Genomic DNA, 13,225 nt, shown 5'->3' on the forward strand with positions numbered 1-13,225 from the left:
GGCTCGCTGCCAGAGCACTCCTGTGTGCAATGCCAAGCCTTGCTGGGAACCTACCATGTTCTCTAGTTCAGTTGCATATTTTCTCAGTTGTAGCTGCAGAAAAGAGACACCAAATGTAGTGACACAAAATAACTTCTGAACCATGGAAATGCTGTATTCCATTGTGACATGGCAGCCAGTCTCATTTTGGGCCACTTTGTTTTTATCTTCCTTTTGTTTCCATTTTGCCTCACTCACCCATCCTCAGTGCATAAATGGGAGTAAAACCATGCCTGAGTATTTTTCTCAGGTCGTTGCTGATTGTGTCTGTCTGTGGTGGCTTCTTGACAGTTACTTCCCACAACTGCAGCAGAATTATGCTATCGGAATACAGGGCAGTGAGGAAAGTTATGCCACAGGTATATCCTGATGTGGGGCATTTCCTGTGAGATGAGGGGATAGCAAAGTCTCTATCACCTTGTTCTGTGTTGTTGTCCACCTTGCTGCTCCATCCAGGTCTGACAAATGTACAGGAGATCACTGAGTGCTCTTCCCACCTTTGCTGCAGAGGATGAGTAACCAGATGCAAAGAAAACTATTTTATGAAAAGTGTTGGCACAATTTTTTCCCTTAATAGCAGGACTTAGGAAATAGGACTAAATAGTTGTCCACTTCCAGTTTTCTTCCCATTTTGTGGGACATCTGCATGCTGTCTCTTACTATGGGTGAGGATACAACTTGCCTCTTTCTAGACTACCAGTGTTGCCTATCTTGAAGCAGAAGACTTTGGAAACTTGAATATTGTTTCCACATGTGAGCAAGTAGTGATGTATGTTGTGACAGCTCGCAGTTCCAATATGCCCTTTGGTTTTTGATGTTGGAGTATTCTGTCATTCCTGGAACTTAAACTTGTATGTAACTAAAACTGTATGTGTTTATATATGTAAATACACACACACGCACACACACACAGACACACACACATATTTATTTATGTATTTATTTATACACACACACACACACACACACACACACACATCTATATATACATGCACACACACACACACATATATATATATGCATTCACACATGCACACACATGTATTTATGTCTGCTACAAAACCAAATTAAACAAAATTAACCAGAAAGTAATCTAAAATTAATCAGAAGCACGTTATATGCAGGTAGAGATGAGACAGTTTGATCTGTTTAGCCTCAATAAAAGAAACTAAAAGGGGGATGTTATATATACTAAATATATAATTTTCTCTGGCTTTCTCTATTCTGTTTCATGAAATATTTTTCATTATAAACTCTCATTTTTTTGAGTGCTCTGTAATTAGATTTAAATAAGAAATAGTATAAAAGTGAGCTAACCTTTTTATTTAAATGCATTTTATGAGTTTGTTGTGTTTTCACGGCCGTCATGATATAAGATAAAAGACTGGTATGTAGCAAGAAGGAATGAAAATTTTGTTCACAGAGGCAAGTATTTAACAAGAAAAAAATGATTGAAAGAACAAAATATTTTTGTAGGATAGTTTTCTTTAGTAATTTGAATCTCTGAATGAAAATATTAGAGAAATCAAGAAAATTTAGATAATCTAGTGTAAGCCACAGAAAGGGAAAAAGCAGTTTAATAGCAAGTTAAAGTCTGAGTGATGTTACAGGTGAGTACAGATGGGAAATAGGATTCCAGGGAGGGGTGATCTTGTTGGAATAATACTGAATAATAAATGAATAAAAACCCAATTTTATTTGTCAGATAGGAATATTTACATTTAGTTCATTCTACAGGCAAATGATTATCCCTATCTCCTTCTGTTTCTGTAGAATTATTTTTGTCAGACCCTGAGATTAGAGCAGATAAAAAATAAAAATAATAATTGCTAGTTTGCATAAGTAAAATTTACTTGCTTTGTTGGTTATTTCTTAATAACTCTTTTTAATTATAGGTTGCCTTTATCATATGTTTTGCTTAGAGAACCCAAAAATATTCCTGCATTTTTTGTTCTGTTACCAGTTTTAATAATGATTAATTTTCAATTGTAAATTAGACTATATTGCTTGTGGGGTTGGTTTTGTTAGTTTTTGTTGTGGTTTTGGTTTTTTTTTCCCCCGTTCTCTATGAAAAGAACCATATTTTTTCTGAGGGTATGTTGGACATTTATTCTGGAAAATTGGAAAGAGCTGTAGATGTTGGACATTTATTCTGGAAAATTGAAAAGAGCTGTAGATGCTATAAATTCTGTAGCTGTCACAACTGAAGTGTGCAAGGCTGAGTGTCAGCTACTGTCTAATGGCATTAGAACTTTCATTAGTAATCACTGCAAAATGGCCATAGACTATTTGGTGACCAGGGAGAACTTATTACAAAAATAATCTCTGAAACTATTACAAATAAAGCTTAACAGATTTCATAGGTTAGTTTTGATTTACAAGGTGAAATTGAAATAAATGTTTTCTGATGCTATGAATAGAAAAAAAAAATATATTTTAGTACAAAGTTGCATGTAACTCAGTAAGCTCAGGTTTTGGTTCCAGACTGAAGCTTCAAACAACTCAAAGAAGATAGCACAAGTATCTCTTTGGGGACATGCCTGTTGTTTGTTGATGCAGTTCTTATTGGGCTGCCCCATAACATCTCTTTTCTCCAGACTGAGTAGCTTTACTGCTTTGGTTCATCCTTAATTTAATTTATATTTATAAAAAAAAATAAATTTGTTTTTAAGAGAAAAATGTTGAACTCATCACAAACTATTCCACTGCGCAATTGCAGCGCTCGTGCTGAGTGCTGGTGGGATGATGTCCTTCAGGGAAGCATTTTCCGTGTGGTCCCTGAGTCTGTGCACAAGGACATGGGTGCAGTGCAGAGCTGAAAGCAAGGTTGGAGTGGCCCTTCTAAGTGGGCTACTTCAGGATGATGGGAATGGCAGGGTGGTTCTGTAGGAGAAGAGAAGGAGTGGCCATGAGGTTATGAATCCCAATTGCAAACATCTCTCCCTGCTTTTGCCTATCTGGGTGCTCAGAACTTCCCACACGGCAGTCAGTGCTCAGAAGATTCAAGTAATCAATGTCCCTGCACCCTCAGTGACAGCTCTGTCAGAGGTTAAAAAAAGGTTGCTCATTCACAGTGACAGAAAACTTTGTGTTTATTTGTTGCCCCTCACAATATTTGAGAGCTCCTCACACTTCCAGAGGTTTCCTATTTGACTTTGGGCAAGCCCTTTTCATTTGCTCTATGTTTGGACTTTCATAAGCTTGACGAATAATATTTTCCTGCCTCCTGGGACAGGTTAGTGGGACATTGCTTCTGAATAGTCCATGTCAATACTTATGCAGGAATGCCCAATATCTTTTGGAATTAGGCCAAGGTCTTAATTCCATTTTAATTTGGTGCAACGAGTTCCAACAGCTAATTATGTGTTGAGTGAAAATGTATTATGCATCAGAGGTATCCACTGAGGGAGGCTGTGAAGTGACACACTTAGGTTTGCATTTCAGGGCTTTTGTGTATTTGTCTATGGAGCCTTAGTTTTGCAGTGACATCTGTTTTGCTGTGTTTTGTTTTCAGATTATTTAATTTTTTTTAAGCTTTGTGATATTTCAGAATGAAAAGAGGAAAGTAACACGCTATTGCCTCTCACTAAGAATTTCATTTTTTGTTGAGATTTTTTTCCAGGAAATTTTTTTTTTTGTTTCCTAAGGGCTTCCCACACTACCTGAAGGCATCTGAACCTTGTATATAGAGAATTCACCATGACTTGGCTAAGAAATTTGCCATTCATGAACTAAGTTTCATCTCCTTCAATGTAGTCCGCATCCATTAGTGCCATGGACATGGGCATCCAGAGGGAATTCACAGAAGCCCAGAGTGGTTGAGATTGGAAGTTACCTCTGGAGATTGTCTGGCCTATTTCCCTGATCAGCAAAACCACCTAGAGCCAGTGACTGGAACCATGGCTAGATGTTTTCTGAATATTTCCAACAATGGAGACGCCACAACCTTTCCTGGTAGGGATGGTTATTTTCAACAATCAAACAAAAGCAAGTTGTGAAAGGCTTCCCTGAGGTTCCCTGTCTCTTGTTCAGCTGGATAATAAACCAAAGAACTGTGGGATGTTTTCTGGTCCAAAGCTGTCTTTTCACTTTTAGTTTAATGTAGTTCTTAGGTTAAAAATGGGTTCCAGCTTTGCTGCTTGGGCCCCACGTCTCCTGGATGTGTGCTTGTGACTGTTCCCATCCACAAGAGGAGGACAAGAAAGTGCCTTGCCTTCATTTGAGGTAGACCTTAGCAGGATGGAGCAGTCATGGGACGTGTGGGTTTGTCCTTCGAAGGGCTGCTGAGCGAGCTGGATCCCAGATGAGCAGGGAGGCAAACTCTCAGTGTGGGCAAGCACAGCTCATCCAGGTGAAGTGTTCAGCTCTCTGGAGATGACAGTGCAGCCAACATAACAAGGACATTTTGTTGCATAGGGTGCAGTTCTTTGATTGCCTATCTCTTTTTGTCTGTGTGTGAAACGACTTCTGGCAGAAATGTTAGGTAGGACAGATCTCCCGTCCCGTCCTCATTGTTCAGGTTTACAAAGTTACAATGAAGCAGAACCCGAATTGTGGGTGGATTGGGTTTCATCTAGAAATTTTATACAGATTTATAGATATATGTTTAAAACTAAAATCTTCCAAGTTTAAAGTAAATAAATAAACTAAAAAAATCCCCAATTTCTTCTCTCTTATACTGCTTTTTTGCTGAGTGTAGGCCGATTTAGCTATAACACATAAATAATAAACCATATATCAGGAAATGCTTCTTTTCTAAGCAAAAAAGAAAACAGAGAAAGAAGATTTGTGCTCTTTGATTTTTATTTTAATTTGTCAGGGAAAGGATGAATGACATGACACAAACAGCTTTAAATGGATCAAAGCAAAGCATAGATTACATTTTCATCACTCAACAATTGTTTTGCTCCACTTTGTATCTTCTGTGATGCATGCACATCAGTTTACATCATAAATTCTGTGGGGTGTGTGACTCCATCATCTCTGTTGATACATGTTCTTAAACAAATCAAACTACATTGTCATCTTGGTATAGTCACTGAAGGAGCAGCAAAATACATATCCATTTTTCCTGAAGGAGGAGAGAGAAGAAACCGTAAAGTTGACTGGCACTTAGCTCTGTGCCTATGGCCTATGTCCTTGATAAAGTTCATAAGAAATTAAGATCTTTATTTGTATATTTAAGTCACCAATTTTCCAAACCTTTAAGTTTCTGTGATTTAAAATTGAAGAAAGTTTCAGAACCTCAAATGTATTTTGTATATTTGATGTTAAATGTCAAAATAAAGTAGAATGAAACTTTTATAAAGCAGTAAAGGAAAGCAGGACAAGAGAAGTGAATTGCTTTCATATTTCCCTAGTTTCACTAGAACAAAATCACCACATATAAAAAAACACCAACCCCCCCCCAAAAAAATCCCTAGAAACAAACAAACAAAAAAAAAAAAACCCAACCAACAAACAAAAAAACCCAAAACCCAATTATTTTTTATCAACTGTGTATTTTTTTTCCACTGGGAAGTATCTTGATCAAAGTTCTCCCCATTGTCAGTATTCACTCAAGACTGCTGAAGTTGCAAAGTGAAATTCTCTGCAGAGGAAATTAAAGACCTGCACTTTCTTCTACAAGATATAAAATTAAAATTGAAATAGATTCTCAAAATACAAAATAATTTTAAAAAATCCCAAGTTTTATACTGAATTGTGATTTCACAGACCTGTTATTTGATTTAAAAGCTTGAGATTTTATTCTTTCATTCTAGGGAGCATTTAAGTATGATGTTGGTTGCCAGCCATCCAATATTTAGCATATTTACTTCTAAAAAGAAGTCAAAATACTTACTGAAGTGGCTGAAGGGAAAAAGGTATGACATCTAATAAATTATAATATAGTAATAACATTTGTATTGGAATTTATTGTGTTTATGGTGTTAACTTCTGTTGCAGCTAACAGTGTCACTACTAGTTTTTGAAAATAAATTAATAATTGGAGGCTAAAAATAAATTAATAAGTGGAGCCTTTTTGGCTATGTAGTACATTTTGTAGATTTCAAAATATGAGGGGCAAAACCCAGTAATCAGCTAAAAGTACTTTATGGAATTACTATGTTTTTTAAATTATTATTTTATTTTACTCTTTGCTAGGATTCTTTTATGACTTTTATTGAAAGCCTGATCAAAAAGTTGAAATTACTTTAAATTTTATTACTTAGAAGGTTTGAAATACTCTTCTGTCCTAGCAAAGACTAATATTTCACTGAAAGAAAAAGCTACAGCAAGAGCTAAAATGCCTCTGATTTAGAATTTAACTAGAGAGGAACAATTTCACATTGGAGAAACACATCTAAAGTGTAAGAGCTTGGCAGAACTCGAGGTGTCTCCTTTTGAAACAGCTTTTAAAATTTCTCAGTGAAAGATGGCTGGCTATATTTTAGGCTTATTTAAAAGTACTCTGGGGTCTCCAAGGTCTGGCATGTTCATTCTTTCACTTGTATGAGGCCTAAGTGGGGTAACTGTCATAGGTGTTTAAATTTTACAGTTATGTTTAGCGTTTGAAAGCCCAGTACTAGTAGAAATATTTGTATAGAATCCGTCAAACTAGAAATTAAAGCCTTTTTCGTTCTCACTACCACATTTGATTTGAGCCTTGAAGTCTTTCAGTTCAAATGCTGCAGCAGCCTGCAGAGGAACTGAGAAATGAAAGGACCTGCAAACAGACTCAGGTAGATTCATCCCTGAGCACTGACTTCCACAGTAGATGAACAGGAAAAAAAAAATAAAATATCCCACCTGGCAACTGGACCCATCCACACAAAGAAAGTCAGTGTTTTTCAGATTTAACTACTGCAACTTTAACTACACTGTCCGGTTTTACATGTGAGAATGAATAGTTTCCAACCACTTTAATTTGAAGGAAGCATTATATGGACACATCCATAGTTCAGAGAAAAACCGATAGCCAGAAGTGGCCTATCTGAAATTAATTAGTACTCTCATTCAGTCTCACAGCAGATATGTGTCCATCAACAAAAAATTTGCCAGGTCCAATTATCACTAATTGGCAGTCGATCTGAGAGGGAAATACAAGACTAAGTATTTAGGGGCCAACCCTGCACTTACTGACAGAGGACAAAAATAATAAAAATACTAGGTATGAGAGGAGACTAATATAAATGGATTTCTGTATTGGCTCCAAGCAATTGGTTGTGGGTGGATCTGATGGGATGAAATAAGGGTTACTGTACTAATAACAGATCCAGGCCAAAAATTGATGTTCAGGAAATCGAAGACCTTGAGCACTGAAGCTATGTGTGAAATTCCTTGGAAATGGGTTAACGAAAGGAATTTACTTTATTTGGCACTTAAAATGTCCTTTAATGATACAGTTTGTAAACTCTTCAAAAAGAGATGCAGTTCCCATGGTATATACAGGAAGATTATAGACTTTGTGACAGGCAATAAGAAATACTTTTTTTTTCCCTCCTTCGAGAAATCTATTCCTTTTTGTATTTAGCAAAAGAAGCCACAAAATAATTGCAAATGGGTTGGACAGTATCTTTGCACTGAGATAGATCTTTCATTGTATAAGAGATGAATGTGTCTATGTAACAAAGGGCATGGGTGATGTTTTGTATTTCATTCCTCATTTTCCTTTTTCCTCTGGCAGAACTGTTTAATTGGTGGTTAGTGAAAGCCTCTGAGCTTTTTTTTTTTATTTTTTACTTTTAATTGAAACAGATACTATGACTGCTCAGAACTACAGCTGGTTCTTCTATCTGCAAATCTATTCTGTGTTTCACTTTACACTGAGTAACCATTTTCCCTTCTTATCATCAACGTGAAAAAAAAATTATTCATTGTTTCTGTGAAAGCTCCGTTTACTGCTCCTGGCCAGCTTTGTGCATTTCCGTGTTGACAATGGACAAAATGATTTTCCTAAAGGAAAAGGATGACTATTTAGTTGTCTTTTATTCTCTGGACACTACTGCTCTTTAGTATTTGGCCTACAGTACATATTTTAGAGTCCTTGAAGAAGTAAAGTGAAAAGCCCATGTACTCATGGGCAGAAGTGAGGAGAAAGATTGTGAATCATAGAATGGTTTGGGTGGAAGTGATCTCAAAGTTCATCTACATCCAGCTCCTCTGCCATGGCAGGGATATCTTTCACTACACCACATTGCTCAAAGTCCCATCCTGTACTTTATAGGGATTTCCAAACTTAGAAGTTATTTGGTCTGCAGAGTCAATTGTTTTCATAATATTTATACTAATAATTGGATAAAATTGTTTTTGTTGTTTTGGAGTTATTTTGTGTATTGTTTTGGCTTAGTTTGTTTTTTTTTCTTTCTGGATTTAAAATATGTTGGCATCTTCTCCCACTACATTTTGCACCTCTCTTGATCTTTGGAGTAAATGCTGATTCCAAGACAGCAGATCCCTTCCAACTGCTTGCTTGAGGGATCACATCCATCTAGCATCTGTGCAAACTGTGCAGGTGTGGGAAGACCAACCTGTTTGTTTCCCTGGGAGAAGCAGGAGGCATTATCTGAAAGTATCAGACACAGGCTGAGCCAGAGGAAGGAGACAGGGCCCATCTCAGAGCTGTGCTGGCTCTCGTGGCTGCAGAAGGACCTTTAGGTTGCAGCTGAAGGTGCTCAGCCAGTTCATAAAGCAAAACCCACCGAGGCTCCTAAAGAGGGGAGCACCACATGGAGCTCAGGCTATGACTGAACAGCAAATTATTGACTGTTTCAATAAATAATTTGAGCACTTGCCTACAAATAAAGGCTGATGACAAAAGGAAATGGGCATGAGTTATTGCTTGCATACATTGGTGCAAGTTTTCCTATTAATTGAAATTAGCCTTTGTTTATAACAAGAGTAAATTTGACCAGGTTCTTTAAACTGTGAATACGTGTCTAATGAAGTACCACAGACAGACTTTAATTTTGGCCTGGATTAACCTCATCTTTAATGATTTGGAAGAAGGAAGCAGGCAGCATGTCCATTAAATTTGCATGTGATGTAAAGGTTGGTTTAAAATACTATTGAAGGTACAAAACCACTATGGGGCTAAAAGAGATGGCACTGAACAAACCAAAAAAATAAAAAAACAACCAAACAAACAAAAAAGAAACCAACCAACCAACTAAAATCTCCCCAACCTTCCCCCAAAAAAACTAGAAAGAATAAATTCAGCTCAGCAAAATGTAGGTTGATAAATGTAATGATTAATAGTCAGAATAGGAAAAAAAAGTTCAGGTAATGCAGGAGACAAAGATTTCTCATCTACCAAAAATAATAATATACAGATTATAAATCATATTTGCACTCACTCTTATTAGTGTGATCATACCTCTAATTTTTTAAAACAGGGAGACATACTTTGTAGGCTTGTGGAAATGTTAAAATATTGTAAGGAATATATTACAATATATTAAAATACTGTAAGGAAATCAAAAGAACACTTACAAATATATCAATAACATTAAGTGAAAGGAGGTTTATTTCAGAGCAGAGGTTTGAAAAATGTGTACAAAGTAGCAGAGCTAAGATGTTTTCAGCCAGGAGTTAGGGTGTTGGAAAGACTGTGGTGCACATGTGAAAATGGCTGATGTGTGTTCAGGGTAACACCACTGGAGAAAGGGGAATGGAATCACAGCACCAACGATTCAAATCGGGTGTCAGGAAAATACCTTGGAAGTAAAATGTTTACCTGGAAAACAGTTTCCTCAGGGATGGTTGGGATTTAACATTTCTGTGCATTTTAGCCTCTCTTTATATGTTTCTTTCCAAAGTCCTGTGAGATAGGCAAAGGCTGTTTATTATCCCATGTACCTGATGGAGTATTCAGGATGCTTCTAAACACTCCTACTCAGACTGAGTTGTCATGGGATATTGCAACTGGCAAGGATGGGTCTAGGGACATCTCCCTGCAAGAGAAGAAAGCAAATGTGCCTTCAGCTTCAGCTTGGATGTTCTTTTTGTTAGTTTGGTTTGGTTTTTTTTTTTTCCCAATATGAAGCCTCAAATTAAAACTATATATTTATTGCATCAACCTCAAATTGGAAGTGCTCTAATTTTGGGTTTTTTTTTAAATCTTTTTTTCTAGGATTGAGGATCTGGTGGCTTTACTACATTTTACCCTGAATGAGGCAGGTATCTCAAAGCACCAGATGTTTTAAAGGACTGCTTTGCCTGAAGTATGCCCTTATAGTGTCCAATTTTGCTTTTTATTTTGAATAATCACTTTTATTGGGAAGAAGCAGGAAAATATTTATTTTCTTTAATCTTGTTGAAATTAAGAGTAAATGCTTTAGAAGAAAACTACCAGTGTTTCTTTTATTCCAGAGCAATTTCAGGATGATGTATATTATTGCAAGAAATATTTCTTCATTATTATCTTCTGTTTGGTGATGGCCTCATCAGTTGCTGTAGTGAATTTAGTGAGTCTTTTTAATTTGTCTGTGGGTTTCAGTTCAGTTAATTTTCTTGTTAAGTTTTCAGTAGTGAAAACTTCAGTATCTAGGAAAGTTTGATGGAAGTAAAGGGTAAAATTCCTGATTTAGGTACCCAGCTTGAATACATTAACAAATTAAAACAATAGCTATTACTCACTGCCTTTAAGGTTTTTAAAATAAATTTTCTTTGTCTTTGCTCTCACATACTCCTTAAAGCTTATAAATTGTTTTCTAACCTCTTTAAACTGTAATTACTGTATTAGGAATGAGAGCTCTGGAGACCTTTATTTGTATAGGCACTTAATAACTGAGTGTCAGCAATGTGTGGTACCAGTAAAAGGATAACCTCTGAGATACTGTCATTTATTCAACAGTGTAATTGAATTATTCACTTTCACTTAATCACAGAGTCACAGGATGTTTGGGCCTGAAAGGAGTATGTGGAGATCATCCAGTCCAACCAACCCCCTGCTAAATCAGGTTCACCTAGAGCAGGTTCCACAGGGTTGTGTCCAGGTAGGTTTTTAATATCTCCAGAGGAAGAGACTCCACAACATCTCTGGGTAGCCTGTTTTAGTGCTCTGCCACCCTTAGAGTAAAGAAGATTTTCCCTAGGTTCAGGTGAAACTTCTGGGTGAAACTTCTCAGTTTGTTCCTGTTGCCCCTTGTCCTGCACTGGGCACTACTGAAGCATCTGGACCCATCCTCTTGACACCCCTGAACCTCTTTTCAGCCCTTTGCTCCACTTCAGGTAGTCTCTTCTGGCTTCAAATTCTGTAGTAAGATTTGTGGAAAGGATTATTTTCAATCTACTGGTGTGTACAACGTACTTTGTCTTTTTTGTATACAAGGTGCCTTTTTATCAGCATTTCTAAATAATTGTGTCTAACTGTAACTGTGGAAGCACAAAGCATCTCAGCACAGAAACTGCTTTAGGTCAACTCTGAAATGAAATCTAAGATGACAATGAAACCTTTACAATAGGCACACTATCAGTTATTTCATATGCCTGCTGTGAAGTGATAGCAATGTTGAGTGCAGGCACAGGGAGCAAAAGGTGTCTACAAAAAGTTTTTTTTGAGCCTGTCAGGAAAGTAAAGCCTGTATGTCAATAATAAAATAAGCAGAAAGGAAGAATTCCAAACAAATCACGTAGTGATATGTCCATAATATAATTAGTGTGTATTTTAGGTTTGATGCTTTAATTTTATGATTAAATAGCAGTCATAGTTTTCATTCTGAATTCAAAACATTTGGAAATATCTTCTCTGCTTTTTGATTTGTGTTCATTTGCTGTTCTTTTCTTTTAAAGCAAGTAACTTGAGCTTTGGGAAGTTAATAATCCTGAAAGTAGATTTTATGCTTGTGATAACACTTCACTGCACCTATCCTGGCAAGCAAGATTTAATGCTTGAATAAGTCGAGTATTCTGTAGATTTGTAAATCTGTAATGGGTATTTTCAGAAATACTATTGAGTGGGCATTAGAAGCCATGACTTCTCTGCAATGGAAATTTCCATTTACTTAATTTCTAAATTACTTTTAATTGAAGATTAAACCATAAGATTTTCATTTTGCCAAGGAAATAGTTTGTTCAAAAAAAAGTGTTATTTAGGATGGGAAATATCTCATGTCTCCTAGTTCTGTTATTGTTGCTTATATAGATATTGTGTTCATAGTGAGTAGTGCTATTGCATGTTTAAAAAATTCATCTGTCATGGGCTGTCTAAACTAGATCAGAGACAAAATGGGTTACATATTACAGGATCAATTCTTTCATGAGAAGAGATTTTAACCTGCAAATACAGCATAATACCTTCTCCTGGGTCAATTTCTGCTTTGCTCACTAAGGCAAATGGTGTAAATTGATTTAAATAGGTGCTGAAATTGAATCGACAGGAGTAATTTGTACTACCTGAGGTTCTGTTCCCTTCTTTAAAAGATGAAACACTGTGTTAAAGCCTGTGCAGACTGCTTTAATTGGTCAGACTGGAGGGATGTTCAGGGACTTTCCCTGGGTCCTGCAGCTCATTTTGCAGAATCTGTGGGCAGAGTTCTGCAGGACAGCTGGGATATAATTTGCCTTCCACCATGGTCTCTGTATCAATTTCCATTCCAGACTTCACACAAGGTTCAGACTGGTTTTGTTTCTACCACTGTGTCCTTAAATATTGAATGTGCTCTTTGCACTCACAAGTTATCTTTAGTGCTCAGAGGTGTGTGAACGATTTGAAACACAGAAATATCTACTTTAAATCCTTTTTATAGAAAATGTTCAGTGGTCCTGAAACATGCACAGCTTGCACAAACTGCAGCTAACAATGTTTGATCCACGAGCTATGCTTGTAGCAAACTATACCTCAAATATTGGATATCACAATGCCAAAAGAATAAAAGTTTATATTGGTTTATATGACCCTCACTATTCAAGCAGATATTTTATAGTAGTGCAATTTTTTCTGTTGTACAATTCTTAGTCAGTGGAACAAGTGTGGCCAAGGAAATTAACAAACCCCATTTTGTTCTTCTTTTTATTCTTGAAAGAGGAGCAGTGATGTGTCACTTGAGCACTCTTTCCTCCACTTTCTTTCCCAGTAAATTACATAGTTTCTCTTGCATGCCACATGCCTCATTAAACATTCTGTGTATCGCCCAATCTTCTCCATTCTAACATGGAGGAAGCCAGTAATAAGATTACTCTTTGTCACTAAGAATTACTTGCATAG

The 13,225-nt window shown here is 36.6% G+C and overlaps 1 protein-coding gene across 5 annotated transcripts in view; it reads left to right on the forward strand.

Moving 5' to 3' along the window:
- The window catches only part of CACNA2D1 (calcium voltage-gated channel auxiliary subunit alpha2delta 1), a 358,410-nt gene that overhangs the window by 106,117 nt on the left and 239,068 nt on the right, over positions 1-13,225 (forward strand). The window lies entirely within an intron of this gene.

This window comes from Taeniopygia guttata, chromosome 1A (genome assembly GCF_048771995.1).
Source record: "Taeniopygia guttata chromosome 1A, bTaeGut7.mat, whole genome shotgun sequence".
Lineage (NCBI taxonomy): Eukaryota > Metazoa > Chordata > Aves > Passeriformes > Estrildidae > Taeniopygia > Taeniopygia guttata.